The sequence below is a fragment of the Lagopus muta genome, chromosome 5 (assembly GCF_023343835.1).
Source record: "Lagopus muta isolate bLagMut1 chromosome 5, bLagMut1 primary, whole genome shotgun sequence".
In the NCBI taxonomy this organism is placed as follows: domain Eukaryota; kingdom Metazoa; phylum Chordata; class Aves; order Galliformes; family Phasianidae; genus Lagopus; species Lagopus muta.
In genome coordinates, this window is record NC_064437.1 from 37,531,785 (window position 1) to 37,548,579 (window position 16,795).

The following is a 16,795-nucleotide window of genomic DNA, read 5'->3' on the forward strand; positions in this document are numbered from 1 at the left end:
GTAGTCTTCAGAGACTGAGGAGCCAGGAGTGGCTGTAAATCTTTTAGTCTGGGAAGCTTTTTGGTGGAACAGAGGTTTTTCCCTAGTTAACCAGCACAGAGCTTGACACAGAGTCAAGGTACCAATGGGGAAAAAAATACCAAGCCCAAAGCCTCCCTTTATTATTAGTTGTATCCATCTCATGCTGCTTTTCTATTCCCCTCGCCTAATAAAGCAGTATAATGCCTTCTGACTTGCCAGAGACCTTCTGACTACAGAGAAATCTGTATTCTTTCTTCCTCACAGAAGACCCCGTTACCCTCAGCAAAGATCCCCTCTCATGTAGTAAAGCTACCAGAGCCTGCTTCCCCCCGCCACCCAGCTGCTGCCCAGTTACCCCAGGGTAGTAATTAGCACCCACTTGCACTGCTTCTCCTGATGAGATGGAAGTAATTGCACCCTCAGCATGACAACCATGCCTATGGGGGACACAGAAAGATATTAGTCTTTTACACCCACCAAACATCTTTCTGTGCCTGTATTTCGTTTCAGCACTATCTCTGGCAAACAGGTGGTCTTGTTTGCACAAGCAAGTAATTAGCAGAGATGGGGTTATTAGGTGAGTATTTTTGGCAAGCTGTTTTTCTCTGCGTATGTTTTGCTCTTAAGTTAACTAGGCACCTGGCAGCAATTACAGCCAAAGCCAGGCAACCGAGCTAGGCTATCCAGGTTAATGAAAAAACCATAACTGCAGTGCTTTGAAGGGCAAGTGCTTTGAACAGAGGGCAATCTCCATGAGGAGGGAGAGCTGAACTGACAGGAAAGGTGTTAATTGTGGGAGCAGCTACTACAGGTTAGCAATAAGAGCCACGGTAACTTATTTTTACATATGTTCCCTCTAGTTTTACATCTTCTTTCACTTTCTACATCCTCATTCAGCCTTTCCATCCGGCAGGTGCAGGCTTCCCCCTGCCCTATGCTCCCAGAAGCACGTGTGGTTGTAGGCACAGAGCAGTGAGTGAACAGCCCTATGCATTGGGAGGGCTCCAGGGGCTCAGGTCACAGCAGGAGGCAGTGGTGACTGCAGAAATAATGATACTTGCAGCCCATGAAATAAGGCTGTCCTCAGCCATAAAGGAGACTCCTAGCTCTGCTTCACTTTACTAACAGGCTCTCGGTAAGGACAAGTATGCTGAAAACAGCAGACTACCACAGGTTCAACAGCTTTGATGCTTTGTATCCTGAGCAGGACCTTGCCAAATCGCTTAGATTCCTATTCCTGGTTGGCAAAGGAGCTGGCATCAGGTGAGATGTCAGGAACGCGTCCCCAACAATTGAGAACTGCTTCCTGACAATCATAACAGCTAACATTCTCCAATAGAGAAATATAAAAGCAATGGTCAAGATGCATATTCAATAACAGAACTTAGATTTTTGCTCTTCTGCTGGCTTGAAAGCTACAGTGAATTAAAACAAATCCTTCGTTATGCCTCTGCTGGAAGAGCATTTCCATACACATAGTGAAATCTAGCCATACCATCTACATACTTGAGCATACAAGAAATACATTTTAAGTATAAAACAAATTTTGAAAGGATATCAGAATCCTATTGTGCAGGAGATTAAAACATATGCCATCACTGAGTTTCCATTACTTGGGTAGCTATTCCTGCAGTATCCATCCCCCTGTGAGTGAAGTGATGGCTACAAAAATGAGGGAAGAAAGAAATATCAGAACCACACAGCAGCTCTTGAGCAATCCCAGTTGCCAGGGAGATGCCGTCCACACAGCACACCCAGAGCAGAACAGCTGTCTCTCTCAGAACCTGACCAGCAGGCAGCAGTGAGAACTGTGGGCATTGGTGGAAAAATCCTCAAAAAGATGAAAAAATCATTATGAATGCCAATAAAAATGCAAAAATAAATCCCCATCTTACTGTTGGAACAAAATATTTCAGCTAGTGAAAAACTTGTATTGTGAGCTAATAAAGGATATTTTCATTGATGTTGGAATAGACAGTTACCACAATTCCCACCTCCCCGTAGAACCATAGAATGGTTTGGGTTGGAAGGGACCTTTAAGATCATCTAGTTCCAACCCCCTGCTATTGGTAGGGATGCCTCCCTCTAGACCAGGTTGCTCACAGCCCCATCCAACCTGGCCTTGGACACTTCCAGTGAGGGGGTATTCACAACCTCACTGGGCAACCTGTTCCACTGTTCCTCACAGCAAAGAATTTCTTCCTGATATGTAATCTAAGCCCACCTTCTTCCAGTTTAAAGCCATTTTCCCTCATCCTGTTGCTACCTGCCCATATAAAAAGTCTATCTTCAGCTTCCTTGTAGGTCCCCTTCAGGTATAGGAAGGATGAAACATGCACATGAAAAAAAACCAAAAAGCCTACCCAAAGACTGCTAAGGTAGGAGACTTAGCATCAGTGGCTTTGCAGAAACTTCCTAGAATCATGGCAGAACCTGAGAGCAATGTTTTCTGGCAAGCTTGCAGGATGGCAGGAGGAGACCCTGCCTGGGGATCCCCTCGGACCCACCCAGGCCTCGCACCCCAGCTGTCAGGTGCAAGCACTCCTTACCACCTCCAGTCTCAGGTCAGATCCTGAGGTCTAACATGAATCGGTGCCAACCTTTTTTGTTAGTGTTTACAATACACATTGATGCTCGCTAAGAAGAGCCAACCATACTTGATTTGCATTCAGTATTTTCAGTAGTGAAATGACAAACTGATCTGTGAAACCTGATAAGTCACTGCAAATATGAAAGGTTGTTAATGTAACTTATAAATTAAAATTTAGTTGTCCCTATTTGTTTCTTGCATCACTGCAAGATACAAATACCACCTTGCAGTGCTTACACATTTCTGCCAAGTGATTTTAAAGCCTTTCTACCTTCCAGTCAAAGAGTTAATGCAGCAATCCTTAAGCCTCTCACACATTGCCAGGCAGACGTACACTTGCTGTGATCCAGCCTGGATTTCCTTTCTTCTTAGCCAACAACCAAATTAAAGCTCTTCCACCATTTCTCTTATCTAAGTCCCTGTGAACTGGGCATGATTTTAAAGTAATGTCCTTGTTTCTCAAATGACAATAACTAAGTGTGCACAAGACCACAGACCTAACATTATTCAGAAAATAGTATCCCACCCTTCTAAGCAATGTTGGTGATGTACGAATCAACTGAGGTTTTTCTTACAGTATTCTTAAAACTACATTCAAAATTAGCTTGATTTTCTTTCCCATTGGGTAATGTGGTTTGAATGCAGTGAGGGAATTCTGGAAGGAGCCTAACATCAGTGTTGCCAACAGGATTTTCAAGATCTAAGACAACTGAAAAAGATATTTTGTTCCAACTTTCCCAGGTTCTGTTAGTTAGATGCAAGCACAAGCACACAGACCATCCAGGCACATACAGTGCATACCAGCCCCCACCACCAGTAGTACAGATAATTAATTTCACTGTTACCAAAAATAAGTATTTCGATGTGTTCCCTTATGTGTTTGCACACTCAAATACATCTGAATTTATACTGGGTGCAATGTATCTGTTTTCCTCTTCCCCAGCAAACATTCCTAAATGTTTCTAGGATTTCACAATTCTTTATTTCTCCAGTTTCTCCTTTCAAACATACTCTTCAGATTTCACTCATCATAACAGCCCCTGAAACTGAACTCATGTTTCCTGTGATTCTCTACAATAAACACATTGTGTGTGTTTAACAGAGACAAGTAACTACTTTAATATATATATATTTAAGAAGGCAAGCATAGCCAAAACAGAGTTTAGTTTCAAGCTCCTCAGGGTCTTGTTATATAAAGAACAGCCAGAGGAGAGATAATTTGCAGATGACAGGCAAGCATCCTGACAGGTTCCCTTAAATGCAGATCTTTTTTTGAATCTATCTTTACATTTAACAATCTGAATTTTAAGGGTCAAAAGCCAAGCAATTCACTTGCAAGTATTAGACTTTGCTATTCTTGCTTGCAGTCCTGAGTGGTGTTCTTGTTGGATTTAAATGCAAAAAAAGCATCACAGGTACTAAACAGGGGGGAGGGAAACCTTTTTTTCCTTCACAAGGTCACTGCTTCTCTGGTCTGGAGCGATAAAGTGGATTATTAATCAATCCTATGTAATCCTACAGAGGCTAATGATTTTTTGACCCATGATACTCATTGGTTTGTGAACCTGCAATTTGGATGTGTCTCATGGAAGCATAAGCAGAGGTACGGGACTGAGGAAAGGAGCCTGATGGGGTTCTCTGTGTACAACAGATGCCACTGTCATTAATTAGTACAACAGTACAACTTTCTTTTACTTTTTTTCTTTTCCCAAATAAAGATCAGTACGTTTCTTTTGAAGCAAAATAATTCTCACTACACAGAAACAGACCAAACCTGCTCCCTTTCCTTCTGCATCCCTGCCACCCTGGCAGGAAAGCAGCTCCACACCACACGAGCAGCCTGGCACCCAGCTGTGCCTGCTGCAGCCGGTCTTTTAGAAGATGTGATGAGATAACTATGGCATTACTGATCCTCTAATGATCAATTAGGGTCACTGCCAATTATTACAATTACCTGACTCTTTCTAGTAACAAAGCCCCTTTTCGGTTCTCTGCATTTGGGCTCAGCTAGAAAATTACTGTATCAAATGACACCTTAAGCATCTAGCATTTGTTTTGGCCTGACTCCCTGTTTCGCTTCGTGTTCTTGTTGTTGCTTTTAATGTTGGCCAAAGTGCTACAGTTATTTCTGAGAAGAAGCGTGAACTTTATCCATGTGAACATTGTTTGGTTTCAAGAACACTCGCTATCAGTCCCCCTTGGTCAGTCTTGCTCACCAGTGAGGGAAGAGCTGGTGATTTCTACAAAACTTCCTTGCTGGCTACTTGTTTCTTCTAATTATGAATTTATCATGGAAGTGCTGTTTATAACAGCAAAGCAACTCAGTCCGTTCCTCTGCTAATTTCACAATAACTGTGTTTGCAACAATAATTGCACCTCACTTACATATAAACACTGCACCCACTATCACACCATTTGAAATGTATCCTGCATTGCTATCATGAGATCGTGTTTCCTTCTGACCTGGTACAATATTATAAATGCATATGCATACATGAAAGGCTTATGCTAGTCATGTAATCATTGCCACCATAAAAGGAACCGCTGCAAAGCAAAATAAAGAGAAAATTATATATATGGATAGAATCTTACACCAAAGATTCAAAATTAATCTATAAAGAAAAAATTCTCAATAAATAGAAGAAATCTTTCTCCTTATGTTTACAAGTGCAGGTGACAGACAGTTACTGTGCAGGTTCTAGCAGCTAATGGCAACATAGGACTGAAACTAGCAGAGTCCCAGCCTCATATGAGTCACTCCAAAGCTGTTTCATGCTCACAGGCTTTTTGACCAACGTTTGACAGGCAGCTGTCACACCTCTTCAGATAGTCGACAACACAGAGCAGAGTGCTTTTAAAAGACAGTGAATTACAGAAATTAGAAATTTCCCATTTATACCTGGCAAGATGTCACTATGTAGAATTCAAGTAAAGCACTTTTTATCAATGCAGGGGAGCAAAGAACATCTCCTCTAGTGGCTTTTCAAATTGCTCTTTGATGCCATTGTCAGAGTTTTCCGAAGCGCCGCTGCTGGTGCCTCCATCACTCCCTGTCACTCAGCAGGACAGCTCAGCCCCACGCACTCAGGTTCAGCACAGGCAGTGCTGTTGAAGAGCTGCAGGACCGTGCAGCCCAGGGCAGTGAGGTGAGTGCTGCCTGTCAAAAAGCAAGGCAGAAGGGTGTAGCACAAGGAGAAACAACTTCTCTCCCATGTGCTGCCAAGTGCACCCGCTTCTTGCACTTGCTGGATCAAATGTTTATTAGTGAACTGCTCTCTTACTATGCTTAATAGACTACAAGTTTTTGACTATATTCCAGCTTATCTGTAAGACTTTGATTCTAGGAACATCTCCTGCTTAGTATAGACAACGGATCTTTGATTCACCAAGTACTTTGAGAGCTCTACCACTGCTCATTTTCACTGCTTGGACAGTAAGCAACCTGTGAGCAGCTTCGGGCAGTCTGATGTAGTGAGACAACTGATGGAAGGACAAAACAGCCTTCTGGCTATAGAAGAAAACAAGTTATGTAATTAAACAAGTTAAAGAGTGTAATTTTTTTTTCTTTAAAGGAGGCATATTATTGGAAACATCTTCTGGGAGCACCCTTTTCTGAGTGCCCTTGTTACTTTTCCCTCGCTATCAGAATCTGGAACATTCCACTTAGCATGAGGTGGCAGCTAGCTGCTGGCACATGCAGGGAGTTGTGCTGATAGAAGCTATGAAACATATATGTGTTTGGTTTTTTTTCCCTCCAAGGACATCTTCACACCACTGCCACCAACTTACTCCCATCTAAATCTCTTTGGAGCTTTCACACCTTGTCTCATCTTTTGTCGGATGTCAAAGAGGATCATTTATGGTATCCCTCCAGATATACCTGCTGTGTCCCTGGAGTCCAAATAAAATAAACTTCACCCACAGCATTTCAGAGAAGACCTCAACAACCTTCCAACTGCAGCCTGTACCAATAAACCTCCATCTCCCTCAAGAAGGCAAGATGACATTCTGGCCTTCCTGCTACAAGCCTAAATAACTTTAAACTTGTAAACCCACTTGTATATTTAACGTATTGAATAATAGCACTTGCCCTTCATAAGCAATGAAGCATGCCCATAGTCCTAGAATGAATCAACATCAGCAAAGGATTGTGCTCAGGAGTCTTGCCCTCCACCTTTGCTCACTTTGTGTTCCATCTGTCTTTGTGAGCACTACTGCTACTGCTTGCAAAGGCTACTTTCTCATCAAGATAGAGCAAAATGATGCTGTCACAGTAGCTACAGAAGTACAGCAGGCTCTGTTAGCTAGAGACATAAATCAGTGTTTGTTAAATAGAGAAAAAGTCAACTTGAAGGAAAGAAATGCTGTCTGTAAGCATCTTGTAACTCAGAGCAGAATGCTCATAAAAGCACTGTAAACATGACTTGATTGCGCTTTCCAAATAGCTGTGTCATAGCTGTAACAAATTTCACATGAATGTGAATTTAAGCATTACATACTATTTAGCATCTTGAGAGCCCTCCTTGTAAATTCTATCTTTAGGAAAGGGCATATGACATAGAGAAAAGAAATGTTTGGGAATGGTTAAGTTACTTATGATGGTGCTTTCACCTCAAAGATGCTATGCCTGGTGGTCTTGCCCTGACATTGTAACCAGAACATCATATCTCCCTTAAATAAATCCGAGATTTTGCATAGACTGTGCAAACAGCCTTCACACTATCTTCATGCACAAATACCCTGCCTACAGATAATGCTGTTACAATTCCTGCTTGGCAGACTGTAAATTAGTGAGCTGACGGACTGAACCGCTGCTGCTAGCCTTTCACATGCTCAGCTGACTGCTGCTTACTAGGATAAGAAATGCTTAATAGAATGACTTGATCTGGCTTCCCTTAGCTGCATCAAGTAGCAAAGGGATTTAACTCAGACTGACACTGGTTGGAGTGGTTCCCACAGATAAAACTCTGTGTCTGGCTATGCTGCCACTAAGAGGAAAAGGATATATTTGTATACCATGAATGTTTTATATCTCTAGACTTTTCCTCCTTCTCCCTTCAAGACCAGTGACGGTGACCATTGTTCAGAGCCTACATAAATCCTTTCAACATATTACAGCCATTTTAAAAGAAATTGCAGAGCACAGATAAGTTCTCCTGTATTTGTTTGATTTATTCCATATCAGTTCAGCCTGAATTTCTCTTCCAGAAACAAATCTTTGTGTCTTCCAAATTACTTGACGTACAGTGGTACAAATTCTCCCCATTTATTTCAAATTGATTGTTATCTGCCTGAATTATTCCTTCCTGAGATCACCTTTAACAGTAACAGCCTCTTCTGTCTTTCCAGAAGAGCCCACACATCAGGCACACACCTGTTACATATACGAGCAGCTCCTGGTTACAGCAGCTCCTTTCAGGAAATCAGAATGCATGTATTCTTAAAGCCAGGTCATCTTGTAACTGCCTGGAATGAGAAAAGGCTCTGCAGTGATGTGAGAGTTCAAAGAAAGTAACTTATGTGTAAAATTTCATATTTTTTTTCCCTCTTGAGAAGCTAATTTTAATGGGATTTTGAAGCTATGAATAATTGGAAAAAAAATGTGAACAAATGATTTTTGCAACACTGTACTGGAGGTGTATGTCAAGAAAAATGGCTTTTTGTCTTACCACCTCCTCCTCACTCCCCGTTTTAATTACTACAGTTTGGTACCTGGTCCTGCAGAGAGCTATACAAAAGCCACACAGAGGCCAGCTCTTTCCAGATGGAGATAAAAGAGAAAGAGGGAGGAATTAATTAAATTCATTTAGAATCTTTTCAGTCAGTTTCCTTCTAAAGCCTCTGTTCTGGCTTTTGCATAGCTAGTACAATGACATATGGTCATAAATAACAAACAACTGCCTGCTTCCTTCCCTTCTTTTCTTCCCTTTTCCACCCTCTGCAGAACCACACAAGATAGGGTTATGATTCAATTGTTACAAGGAAGGCAGTTGGGATCCAGAGAGAAGAGGCAGATAAGCACATTTTCAATTCACAATGTAACATGCAGCTTTTAATGGGCTAGTTTATTCTGCTTGCGAGTCATGCTTCTGCACTGTAGGCACAGCAGGTTAATGCATTGTTAATGCTAGGGTGATTGGAATACTCTGGATCTCCTCCCATCCCAAAAGGAGAGGGTCTCATTTCTGGGATGCTCTGGAGTACCAGTGAGACAAGGACTGGCTGCAACAGCTCAGTAGCAGTGCCCTCTACATCCTTTGTAATTGCAACCTCTACATTTATTTTGATGCCTTAGGAAAAGGAGTGGCCCATTTACTATCACTATTTTCCTGTACTGCAAAGGACAGAAAAGAACCTTGGAGTCCAGATGAGAAAGCGAGGGGCAGGAAGCCACCAGCAACTGGCCATCAGGGCTCTCCATGAAGGTGAGGCAAAGGATGTCTTCAGAATCAGGTCCAACACACTGTTTTAGGGCTTACATACTGTCCTCAGAGGGCTGGCATCTTAGGAACACAAAGCAAATTCTAGCAGTCACCCTTGATGCATGTCTTCTAACATGGCAAACAGCAAAGATTCAACTGCATCAGTCCAGTACCTGGCATGGTCAGGGAACAGCCAGTCTTCCAGTCTGAACAGAAGTGATTCTGAGAAAACCAGTGGGTCACATCAGCCATTCAGCACCAGATCAGGCATTTAATAATGCTTTGGGTATGCAATCAACCATGGCACAAGAAGGATCAAATCCATGTCAGCTTCTGAGACCACTCCCACTGCCAGGCAGCAGCTTGCACAGTCCAGAGGAAAGGAGGCATGCTGCAGCCTTGGGACCAAGAGATATTACTGTGGGTTTGGGTTGCTTACTACCAGCTTGCCAATTTTTCATACAGACTGAGAACAGAACACAAACTACTGCAAAAGAACTTTTCTCTGGAAATAATAATACAGGAGAATCCATGATTGAAGCTCCCTATGGTGTTGTCTTCTGCAAACTTAACTTCAGATGCCTGGGAGAAGCTGTAATCCTGTCAAAAATAAGTAGACTTTTCCTGTCCATCTCCTTCACTGATTCTGGGAAGATTCCTGAGAGAATCATTTTCAAACGTGTCAAACTTCCATTTCCTTTATTAAAAGTGATGATGAACTGCTGTACGTAATTACTTCAGCCAAAACCAGACGGGTTGCGTATGCCTATGAACACAGGACAGAAGCTGCTCAAGCACCAACCAGAGCTATAAATGTTACAACTGCAGTACAGAACCGTCTCCAGGAGTAATCACACGGCATCCGCAGAACAGACTGAGCCACAGATGCTTTCCGGCCCTTGCATTAGAACTCATCAAAATTCGGACTCTCAATTCCCCAGAAATTTCTAACATTTCAAAATGTAGTTGGGTTTCAAGCTAGAATGAAAAAGAATGTTAAACACAATTTCCAAAATATTTTGTTTGGCTCTATGAAGCTGTCCAATCTTGAATCATGTGAAAATGCTGTGACAGGAATGCAGCTTTTATGCTATAATACAGTATAAAAGAATAAATCTCCCTTGAAATAAAATTCCAAAACATTTTGCATGATTTATTTCAAAATAAATTATTAAATCAGCAAGCTCCATAAACCCCTGTCTGAACTGAACTGAACTGAACCATCATTTCGATGATCATTTGTGGGAGGCACTGGTTAAGTATAAAGGAAAGCTGGTAAATTGTTAGGGTATTCACTTCAAGGCAAGTTTATTGTTTGTTTGTTTGTTTGTTTTATATTCTCAGAACTCTTTTGTTTTAAAACAGTTCCTTCCAAAACAGCAGGTGTGAGGGCAGCCTTCTGGTCACTTATCAAGCCTTCAATTAAAAATGTACTGGTGAAGTCTCCAATGTAAACAAGGGTTTATTAAGAGTTAAGAACTGACTACCAACCATGAGCTAAGCAGCATTGAAGAAGAATGAAAGGCTTGTAAGACTCGAGGAGAATCAGAGGTGATGACTTCTGTCCATCATTAACATTTGGGAAGTAATGCATTATCCTAAAAGCTGAACTGCTAACAAGCAAAACATAATTCCTAGCAATCAATGGGAAAATTTCTAGAAAGCAAAGGGTGAACATCTGGGAAGCAAAAGGAGATTCTTGAAAGATAAGTTCAATTTCTAGAAAGGGAGAGTTCTAGAAATCCAAAATATAGCTCCTCAAAATTTCCTCTTAAGTAGTGCAGAAGTTCATAGAAAGAAAACAGAAATTCCTGAAAGCAAAGTTGCAATTTGTAAAAATTCCTAGAAAATTGCTAGGAAGCAGCAGCAACAGAAAGTCTAGAAAGCAAATGGGGAACTCCTGGGGATCAGTGGAAATTTTCTAGGGAGTAACAGGAAAATTCCTTGATATGAGCTGTGAGAAATTCCTGCAAAATGAAAGGAAAGCAGAAAGAAAGAAAGGAAGGAAGGGAAGGCAGGGAGAGAGGAAGAAAAAGAAAGAAAGAGAAGGAAGGAAGGAAGAGAAAGAAGGAAGGCAAGGAAGGGAGGGAGGAAAAAGAGAGTAGGAAAATTCCTTGGAAACAGATTTTTTTTTTCCCCTTTATTCTGCCTATGAGAAACCTAATAAGGAACACGTTCTCTCTACTCACACAGAACAGATTGCAGGCATCTTCTGGATTTGTGGAAGGAGATTTAAAAAAAAAATCATATTCACTGCTGGAATGTAAAGTGACTACATTGATTTTTCCCAAATTAGAACAGAGAAAAGAGAAGTACTAGATCGGGACAAAGAATAGATACAATTAGAAAATGCAAAAGTCTGTAAATAATATCAAATGCCCCAAATAAAAATGTTTCAATATTTCTGGACAGACTTAAAAGGAAAGTGACTTCATAGTTCAGAGTGTGAAATACCACATACATAAAATTTTGCTGCATGCTCATCTATCATGGTACATATCGATCCTCTTTTGAATCACCTGCAGTACACTAAGTGCAGATACAAGAAGTGTTCATGCTACCAAATGTTTCTTGAGAAACTTGCAGTTATTCCCATTCTTGCACATCAAGGAAATCCAGATGTTTGTGGGCTGGATCTTCTCGACGTTTAATAAGGGGAGAAAGGAAAAAATGAAGATTACTGTGCAGTCACTCTGAGTTCTCTAATGCAGCCCCACTGTGGAAGCTCACTCTTCATTTCGTCATAGACATCTCCACTGGGCAATAACTATGGCAAAATTAGCAATAACGTGGATTACATAAACCTTGACTGTGCTGGAGAGGTGGTTGTTTTTCTTTTTTTCAAATGTTTGCATTTGCTAATTGGCAGCTCCAAGTTGCTAACAAGAATTGTTATAAATTAAATTCCACTATTCAAAGTTAACAATATGGTGTGGAAGGAGGCTGTGTGTAGCAGAGAAAGGTAGGTAAGAAGAAATAAGCACTAAAGCAGAACCCGGTTCAGCTTTTGAATAGAGGACTATCAAAGTGAAAAAAAATCGATGCTCACAGCAAGCCCTAGATCCTGGGAGAACATGTTTTATTACTGATGAAATTCTGTTTACATCAAGACCCTAGGCAGACTTTAAAAGAGTACATTAACTATGTGCCAGTCTGGCGAGAGGCCATAGCCAAATTTGAAGCCTCTGATGTAACATAAGCAGGCTCTAATAAGCCAGCAGTACTGCCAAAGCTCCCTGAACATGGTTGAAAATCTTTATTCTTACTGCTGCAACTGACAGAAGCAGCCTCTAAGGAAGCTAGAAAGAAAAGGAACAAACAGGGGAGTAATATGAATAAGCTACTTAAAAATAACCACACCTTGCCATGGCTTTTCAGAATGTGTCATTTCAGCATCATAAACATGCACGGGCCTTGTATGTGGTGGTGCAAATGTGGAACAAGGCAATATCCCTGGGCTCCATTGTGAAGAGGACACATAAAACTAAATCCTTAAAGCTTTCTCCGGGTCGTGGACCCAGGCAAAAGGAACAGTGAAAGCTCCATACAGCTACTGCTACCCTGGAGAAACAAATGAGCTAAGACAAGCAGAGAGCAGGCCAGCTTGCAAGTCTGTGCCATGCCCATAACTGTCAGTGGGGTAAACAGACTAGAAGGAAGGAAAAGACCACCATCAAAAGCTGAAGGTCAGCTTGCCCCCAGATAATTCTTAAGTTTTTCCTACACAGCTCAGCTAAATCTTACTCCAAATTCTTAGGTAAACTGACAGGACCCATTCATCAATAGCCTCTGCAGCATTGGCAGTGTTAGACCTGCTTCACAGTACAAAAGTACCTGGATTCTAACAAGCTTTGGAGAGCTCAGTATCCAAATGCAATTTGGAATCCTTGCCTTATGGATCAGAGAAATATTTCTTCTTTAAAAAAAAAAAACTTGCCTTGTTCCTACTATGTTCAAGCAAGTCTGCTGCCCAACTTCTTTAGGGCTTTGTAGACATTTTGTATGTGCACACATTCTGTGTGTGTATATGGAGACAGAGAAGCAATTAGAATAGGGGAGAAATTTTCTTTGTGGGATGAAAGAAATGGAAATTGAACAAGTAGGCACATTGCTACTGGAACTTGCCCAGTTTTAATAAGCAAAACACTGGGCTCTCTCTCCTGGTTGTCGTTATGGAGAGCACATATTGAGCACAGAACCAACTAACTAACATACTAATAAGTTTTAAATTAGCAGTTATATTAACTTTCTTCTTTAATTAACAGGTTTTAATTGCATTCTCTGTTCTAGGAAAGCTACAGGTATCAGGCTGTAATTACTCTGCCAAGTAAAATATGGACTCATACAATACAGCAAAGTGCTTTCTGGATTGATGGCTGATGGCCCAGAGAAACACTGTCAGCTATGAAGTTGAAACTGTGTTCCGTATGTGAAAGGCCTGTTATTGGAACGTACAGGAAAAAAGTCCGAAACAACGTATATTTCTGTGTTTATTTTCTTTTCTTTTTTGATCTCCATTTAGGTGCTCCTTTGTCAGGAACTTCTTGGAGCCAACTGCACTTGGTAGTATGCAAATCTCACCATGGATACACACGCAATTACAATTCCTAGGAAGGAGTTTTTAAATTATATTAGTAGTGAAAACTACACATACCTTATCCAAAAATTGTTCTCCCTGATACCACAGCATTTTATTTAGATAGCAATGAGAGAAGGGAAAATTTTGATCTAAACTGCAGCTGCTGTGTTTTACTTCATACTGGTTCCTAAATTTGGAATAAAAAAGGCCATCTCATTACCTTGGAAGCAAACAACGTGTTGCCCAAGCTTTACCCCAGCATGAGCGCAAAGCTGCCTGAAGTACTGAAGTTGTCTGCAAGTATCAGTACAAGTTGTAATAATAGCTTGGGCAAATTCACAACTACATAGTTGATGACTAAAATACACATAATATTCATAAAAATATAAATAAATATAGATATCATTGATAACTAAAAAAAAAAAAAAAAATCCGCCTAATGCATTCAGGTAAGTGCAGACAAACTTGCAGCTAAAATGATGTCATCTCTTTATTTGAACACTGACAGGATGGAAAAGAATAGTGCTAAAGAACTGAGAAAGCTGTTAAATATCACACTTGTGAATTCATTTGGACAAACTTCCATTTATTCCAGATGAAAGACTCCATGCTATATCCTTGAGCTATCTTTAACATGGATGGGTTGTAAACCTAAACCTTTATGACAGCCAAGACCTAACCAAAGACCTAGATTGGCCCATTATTACCAGTTAGTTGCCATTAGCATCCGATTTCGGACATAGTTAGATCAACACAGCCAAGCACAAGAAGAAAATCATTTTGAAATGGCCCTTTGGCATGAACATTTCAGTGTTACTTTAGATCCAATTACAATTTTCCTGTGGTTCAAGCTGATGACTATATGAGAGATACAAAAGACCCCTCTCCAGTGTCTGCACCACACAGCATAGCTTACATTTCTTTAGTGTTTTTTTCATTTTCACTAGCGAGGTTAATAGAGAAGCTGAAGAGACACTAATTTTAAATTGAAACATATTTTGAGTATAAAAATGTCCCAGCACTTCAAAAAAAAATAGTTTACACAATTCTCTATATATTTTTTATTAAATGTACAAGTATGACAAATCATAGGATGGCTTAGGTTGGAAGGGACATTAAAGATCACCTAGTTCCAACCCCCTGCCATGGTCATGGTTGCCACCCACCAGATCAGGATGTCCAGGGCCCCATCCAGCCTGACTTTGAATGGCTCCAGGGATGGAGCATAAACAACCTCTCCAGGAAGCCTGTGCCAGGGCCTCATCACCCTATGACTAAAGAATTTCTGCCTAACATCTAACCTAAATCTCCACTCTTTTAATTTGAAGCCCCCTTGTCCTATCATTATCAAACCATGTAAAAAGTCAGACCCCCTGCTGCTTATACGCTCCTGTCAAGTACTGGAAGGCCACAATGAGGTCTCCCCCAAGCCTTTCCTTCTCCAAGATAAGCAAGCCCAACTCCCTCAACGTTTCTTCATAAGAGAGGCGCTCCAGTCCTCTCATAGTCTTTGTGGTCCTCCATTTGGACCTGCATACCAAGAGCTTCACATCTTTCCTGAGATGGCAGCCCTCAGATTTGAATGTAGTGCTCCAGATGGGGCTTCACAGGGGCAGAGGAGAGGGAACAATCCCCTCCCTCTCCCTGCTGGCCACCCCTCTTTTGATGAACCCCAGGATACTGCTGGCCTTCTAGGCTGCAAGTGTACTGCTGGCTCATGTCCAGCTTTTTCATCCACCAGGACCCAAAAGTCCCTCTCTGCAGGGCTGCCCTCAATAAGTTAATATTTATATCTAAAATAAATAATCACAGAATTGTAGGGGTTAGAAGGGACCTCTGGACATCATCTAGTCCAATCCTTCATTAAAGCACATTCCCTAGAGTAGGCTACATAGGAAAGCATCCAGGCAGGTTTTGAATATCTCCAGAGATCCACAACCTCTCCAGCTTGTCTGTGTGCTCTGCAACCTTCTGCTACCCTCACAGTTGTCATGGTTTTCCATGGTTACAGAGGATGTTAGAGGCGACAGTGTCAAATGCCTTGCCAAAGTCAAGGTACATAACATGCACTGCTCTCCCCTCATCTACCCTGCCAGTCATGACATCATAGAAGGCCACCAGGTTGTAAAGCATGATTTCCCCTTGACAAATCCATGCTGACTACTCCTGATAACATTTTTGTCCACCTGCTTGGAATGTCATCCAGAATAAGCTATTCCATCACCTTCCTAGGGACAGAACTGATACTGACTGGCCTGTAGTGTCTCAGGTCCTTCCTTCTTGCCCTTTCTGAAGACTGGAGTGACACTGGCTTTCCTCCCATGTTAAAGCACCTCTCCCATTCTTCATGACCTTTCATAGGTGATGAAGAGTGGTTTAATAATCACTTCTGCCATCTCCTTCAGCTGGCAAATGTAATTATATTGATATATAACATGTTTTTAAATGAAATGTTCCATGTTTATAATACATTTTGCATATATTTTTATATTTTATATTTTACTTTATCAAAAACATTTTTATGTTTATGTTTTCTACATGTAATTATAGAAATGTAGAGAGTTGAATCTCTTTCTAAATAGCTTACAGGGACCTCAACTTTGGAATTCCGATAAATCAGGCAAAGAATGCCAGGAAGTACTGAGACGTCCTCGGAGGTTTTACCTGCCGGAATCCAGAGAGAAAAACAGAATGACAAAAGTTTTGGAAGCAGAGATTAAGTGAGAGAGGGATTCTCCTTGCTAAACCTGCTAGCACAGTCAGCACAACTGAAGACAGTAAACTTCTGTCTGTAGGGGATGGGTGAAATTTGGTCTTGAATGTAAACATTACCGTTTTAAGACAGCTCTTGCAGTCTGTCTTTATCACTGAGCCACAACAGCATTTCAGTCTAATATTTCTCTACTCTGAATTTCATATACAATATCTACACAATGTAAAAAAACAACTCCGACTCTAATTTCAACCAATCAAACATCTGATTTCCTCCTCAGATTCTTTTAAAGTTTTATAGATTATGGGGTCCTTTATGGAAAGTACTCAAAAGAATGGTGGTTGCATTTAAATTATAGCAATTTCCAACCTTCTCATATTAAAACTCCTTAGACTCACTAAGAAATATAGATTTAGTACCTTTTCCTTTTGACAGGGGATGATGATTATATTTGGAAGATATGAGAATAT